Here is a 6,037-nt window from a genome sequence, read left to right as displayed (position 1 = left end):
GTGAGAAAGTAACCTCTGGGGTGTCCCGAGCCCCTGTTCCCCGGGGTCTGTAAGCCCTGCTGACAACGTGTTCCGTACCCACGCCCACGGTGGTTTCCCGTCCTGGGGTTCACCTGAAGCCCCTGGGGTTTGGGGAGCCTTGGGGGGTTGTGAGGACACCCCCAGACCCGCCCCCTCTGCAGGCTGCCTTTCCGGAGGGCAAGTTCAGGGTGTGGGGGTGGGGAGGGCGTTACAGAGCAGTGGGTTAGATGTCCATGCCCACCTGGCCTTGCGCGGCAAGGGGGTAGCGCCATCTAGTGGCCAGCTAGGGTTCCATTGACCTTGCTGGAGTGCAAGCTGCCCCCGCGGACCCTGGGACGGCTCCTGCTAGTCTCTGCCTCAGGGCCTGGGCTGCAGGCGGCCTGCCCTCGGAGAGCCTGGACCTGGCGGGCGCTCGCCTGCAGGGCGTCCCGTGCATGCGCCCACCCCGGCGCCGTGGGTCCAGCTGCCCCGTGTGTGGCTCGTGTGCAGAGAAGCCTCCCTCAGGCTTTCTGTCACGGAGCAGCTGGGCCACCCGTGCTGGACTTGGGACGTGCTGTCCCGGGTCCCTGCCCTCGGGACGGGCAGCTGAAGCTGGAGGGGTCCCTCTGGCGCCTCTCGACCCTGAGCGGGGCTCTGAGGGTGCTCTGGGGGTTCCCTCTGTCATCCCCGACAGCCTTTGTTCCAATGAGAACCGTGGCTGAACGGAGCGTGGCGCGGCCGCCGGTGCAGGGGGCTGGGGCCGCTGGGGTGTTCCTGTCTGCGGTGCCCCCTGCCCCTGCTCCACGCAGTGCTCTACTGCCCCGAGGCCACCACGCCGCCTGGGGGCAGAGGCACTGAGCGGAGGGAGCACTTGCTCTCATCCCAGCCCGCGGGGCTCCGGGGGTCCCCCGTGGCTGCCGTGGCCGCAGTGGCTCTGGCCGGGCATCAGCGCCGGGGCCCAGCACAGTCAGCCACCCAGTGCAGCGATGCGGTCAGGGACACCCGGGCCTGGCCGCTGCCCTGGTGGAGGGAGGGTCCCCGTGGCGTGAGGTCTGAGGGGCAGACTGGAAAACAGACGGCAGAGAAGAGAAAATGCCCACAAACAGAACACACTCACCATACACCGTGGGCAGGCCAGCCCCAGCCTGGGCACACGTGTCTGTCGCGGGTACAGCAGACTTACGGACCAGTCTGGGCCGTGTAAAGAGCTCCCACAAACTAGCGAGAAAAAGACGAACCAGGAGGTAAAAATGGGCCTCACGTAGCTCTTCAGAGAGAAGGCAAGAGCCCCGTGGCTGCGTGAGAAGTTGCTCCCTCTCCCTGGTCCTCAGCGGTGTGCACAGCGAGACGCGGAGTGATACGTCCCACTGCGCCAGGAGGGTCAGGATCCAGAGAGCCGGACCCCTCGTGTGGGTGGGACTCTGCAGGGAGGTCGGGGAGTCGTAGGCAGACACGACCTCTCGGGAAAGAGTGTGGCACCGTGCAGGGCAGCTGCTGGGATGGATGTCCCTTACTCTGCTGCGTCCACACGGGGGAGAAACCCCGGCCCGTGTGTGCCGGCCGGTAGGACGTTCGCAGGGCCGCGTGAGCGCCAGTAGAGGGCGGGGCAGGACCCCCATGCCCTCAACAGGGCGCACGCCTGCCGCGGCGCACCCGTGCAACGGGATACTGCACGGCACCCAACACGGGTGAACTCCAGCCTCCCGGAGCTGCTGCGTGAAGGGGTCCTAAAATGCAACATTGAGGGAGCAAAGCCAGTCCCGGGAGATTCCACACCGCAACGCAGCGTTCGTGTAAAATTCAAAACCTGGACTGAGCGCGGGCTGCGAACCAAAGTGTCGCAGGTTCGATTCCCAGCCAGGGCACATGCCTGGGTTGCAGGCCACGGCCCCCAGCAACCTCACATTGATGTTTCTCTCTCTCTCTCTCTCTCTCTCTCTCTCTCTCTCTCTCTCCCTCCCTTCCCTCTCTAAAAGTAAATAAGTAAAATCTTAAAAAAAACAACTCTTCACTCAAAATACATTGTGGTTAAAAATAAATAAACAAATAAATAAAATTTCAAACCAACGTCAGACAATCTACCGCATGGGCACGCACACAGGCAGTAGGCGGCAAGAGCCTGTCGTCCCACAGTGGGGCCACGTCTCGGGAGATGGGGACAGTGTGCGGAGGACCCATGGGTGAGGCGGACCCATGGGTGAGGCGGAGTGCGCACGTTCAGGGTGACATGCTCACACTCGGCCATGCGGGGTTCACGGTCCCCTTGTTAGGAACTTCATCATGTAGGTCCTGGTACACGTGTTCTTGTGTGGGTGCCGAATCCCGAAATGCCAGGGGAGAGGACACGGGGGGAGGAACTGATGACGGGGGGATTGGGCAGCTCCTTCAAGAGACTTCCCTGAAGAGGGGCGTGGCACATGGGGGTGACAGTGGGAGGGGACAGAGGCCAGGAGACTGGTTACTGCGTGGAGAGCTGTGGGGGCGGCTGGGTGGACCCAGCCTGCGGCGGGCAGGCTGGGGGGCGGCTGTGAGGAGGCCCTGGGGCCTTGGCCTGGAGTGGATGAGGGCAGGGGACCGCGGCAGGGGCCGTGGGCGCGAGGGGCTGGGCGGCCGGCTGCACCTGCTTCCCACCAGCCCCACCGGCCCGGCGGTGTCACGGGAGAGGCAGGCCCGTCGAGGTCCTCGCCCGGCTCCTCCCACACGCCATCCAGGCCCTGGCAGCTGGACAGGGGCCGGCCCCGGGCCCAATCTGTCGCCGGAACCTCAGAGCGGAGCCCCGGCGAGCGGGCCGGGGCCTTTCATGTGGTCGTCGCCGCTCAGCACAGCGGGGAGGGGTCTGGTCTTTCACCGAAACAGCCAGGGTCCGGTTTCCTGCCTTGGAGATAATTGTCGGTTCTTATTAAAAGGTTAGAACAATTCCCGGCTTAAAAGAAGGGGCTGCTCTTAAGAATCACAGAAGGGGCGTGGGGCGCCACGACGCCCCTCACATCAAAGTGGCCAGCAGACGCGCCGGCCGCAGCGTCCCCAGCCCGCTGACCGCCCTGGGGGCCGGGCTCTTCTCCCGCTAACACGTCGGAGCTGCGCCAGGGCGGTGGGGGCACACCTGCAGGGCCGGGGTGCCCGCTGCCTCCCGAGCCCCACGGCAGCTGGCTAATCCGCTCTGGGTCCCCGCAACACCTGTCGGCAGGTGAGCCGGACCTGCCGTAGCCACCTCCCCGGCCTTCAGTTTTGCTCACAGACTTGGGGGTGAAGCTGGGGGGTGGACAGGAGGGCCGGCGCCAGAATCGGAGTGGGAGGACAGTTCTCCAGCCCTGTGCACTGGGCCGGCAGGCGGCGGGTGGGGTGCAGCCCCAGCCAGGGCAGAGCTGGGGCCGGTGTGGGGCCCTGGCCTCCGAGGGGTCCGGCTGCCTCCCCCAGCTAGCTATGTGGTTCCACGTCCTCTTGGCTGCCCCACCCCTTGGTGCGCCCTGTGCTGCAGTGGGGTGCCCCCGTCCCCTCGTCAGCCCCAGGGCCTGGCGGTGCTCGGGGGTAGCCAGTGCTCAGCAGGTGTCTGCGTGGAAACCGAGGCCAGGGGTGGGGCATCCGACTCCAGCACCCGCCCCCACTATGTGTGGGGGCTACCGAGTGCTGGGCACGGAGGGGACTCGGGGTGGAGGTGGGGAAGGCTGGGCCCGGAGGGGCGGGAGGAGGCAGCACAGGGGCCCAGCGCCCACGGCTCCCGCCGGCCACCTCGGGGCTTCCCGGCAGCCTTCTCGCAGGAGGCGGTGGCTGCTTGTTGGCGCGCTGTGTCCTGTGCCAGCCCCCGGGAGGCCTGGCAGGCTTCCTGGTGGAGGCGTACTGGGCAGGGCTTGGCCTGGGGGAAGGAGCCTCCTGGCCACGGTGAACCCCCAGCCCCAGGCTGGGGCACATCTCCCCCCCAGGAAGCGGGCCGGGGATCCCCGCAGCCTCGGATGTGGCGCCGCCTGCACTGAAGTTCCCCACGAAGTGCGGGCTGTGGAAGCACCTCCCAGTGCGTGCAGCAGCGGACAGATGCGCAGGCTGTCGGTGCTGGGTTTTCCCATGAGGGCGCCCTCAGGAGAGGGACATGACGGCGATGATCGGTGACAACGAGCGCCGCGTTTTCGGGGGCCACCTCTGGCTTCTCAGGGCACCGCCTCGTCTCACCCTGCAGGGGCCCCGGGCAGCGCGGCGCTGACCCGCGGAGACGCTGAGGCCCAGAGAGGCCCGGCACCTTGCTGGAGGCCACACAGCGGGCGGAGGCGTTGCCCCGCTCCCGGCCCAGCCTCTGCTCTCCTCCGCCAGCCTCACCGGACCGTGTGGCGGCGTCAGCTCCGCCGCGTGGGTCCGTCCCTCCCTGCACACGGGAAAGTCGTCACGGTCCACGTGGGCTCCGTGTGTCCCCACAGGAGGGGTTGGGGACAAGGACGGCGACGGGCGCTTCGGCAGGCAGGCTGGGCTCCCGGGGACTTCCTCCCGCCTCAGACACTGCCCACAGTGGCTCAGGGCACCTGGGGTCTGCAGGGGGGTCTGGCCACCCCCCACCGCCCCTTTGCGGTGACCTCGTTTGGAAAGGAGGGGGGGTGGGTGGCTGGAAGAGTGTCGCCCAGGTAGCACTGGGGTGCACCAGCCCCGCTGCGGTGTCCCTGCTTCGGGGACGAGGCGCAGTCGAGGAGCCCCCCCCCCCGCAAGGTGGGGCCCTGCTCTTGGGGGCCGGCCCTGGGGCTGGGCCCCTTCTCTCCGCTGGGAGTCACAGGGGATGGAAGTGACCTCGTGGGGTTTTGAGGGCCTACAGGGGTCAAGGCGAGTTAAAGCACCTGTGTGGCACCCACTGGGCGGAGGGGGGAGTCGGCGCTCCTGACGAGTGTCCTGGCGACACCGACGGCCCCGTGTACCACCGCCGTCCTCACCTGGCACCTGACAGGCGGCGCCGAGGGCCGACCGGCTCCTCTCCCGGCAGGGCGTACCCCTCCCGGCCTGCACACAGGTGCTGAGCAGCACCCTCAGCCCCGCCTGGAGGGGGTGTGCACCAGGGAGGGGGCACCTGTGGGTGACACCCAGTCCCCGAGGGCGGCTTCGATGCCCCAGCTGGCTGAGGTCTCCCCGTGGGCCTGAGGCGGGCACCTTGTCCATTCATCAGGCACCCACAGAGCCGGCTTCGGTGACAGGAAGTACGGGTTCTTCATGCTGCCCCTGTTGTCCGTGGGCTGGGGGCCCCAGAGGTGATTTGCATACAGGTGAGGGCCCTGGGACAAGAGGTCCTGGGGTAGGGCGCGCACACCTGGAGAGCTGCAGCTGGGCACAAGTGCGGTGCGTGGGCCAGCCAGCAGGGGGCAGCAGAGCCCCAGCAGCAGGTGTCTCTGGACGTTCCCCCCTGCAGAGGGCCGGGGCAGTGACCCCAGTCTGGAACGTTCTTTCCTCGCCCACCTGCAAAGGTGTCTCCTCCTCCTACGCCTTCCTTGAGCCCAGGGGCTGTGTGGGGGGCTTCCTCTGGCCGGGAGGGTCTTTGCCCCCCCACCACGACTGCTCCCCCATCCCGGTTTTCCCTGGTCTAAGGGGTGTGGAGGGGGCTGTGCTGACCTGTGGGCCGTGCATGGCGGGCTGCCCTCTCCCACCAAGCCTGCGGTCACCTGGAGCACAGGGCGGAGGCAGGGCCTCCTCTGGCCCTGGGGACCCCTGCACCCACATTCACTCTGGGGACCCCTACACCCACATTCTTGGGAAAATGACCAAATAAACCGCCGAGGGCTGGGCCAGCACGGGGGAGCCCTGGCTCCGGCTGTCCTCCGGGGTGTCTGTGCCCATGCGTTCTCAGTCCTGTCTGACAGAGGAGGGGCTGAGGCTCGGAACGTTCTGGAACCTCCCCACCAGCAGCACTGGCACCCCGCCCCCTGTGCAGGCCAGCAGCCGGAGCACTGGGCGCTCTGTGGCGCAAGGCAATGGCTCCGATCTGGGGGGCCCATCCGGGGTTCAGAGCCACCCCAGTGAGGACAGGGCCAGCATTTTATCTCAGAACGGGGTGGGGGGGGGCCTTGTCACC

This window comes from Phyllostomus hastatus, unplaced genomic scaffold, assembly GCF_019186645.2.
Source record: "Phyllostomus hastatus isolate PE091 unplaced genomic scaffold, TTU_PhHast_1.1 phas_scaffold_11, whole genome shotgun sequence".
NCBI classification, from domain to species: Eukaryota; Metazoa; Chordata; class Mammalia; order Chiroptera; family Phyllostomidae; genus Phyllostomus; species Phyllostomus hastatus.
The sequence above is the reverse complement of the archived record's forward strand: the minus strand, read 5'-3'. Positions refer to the sequence as shown.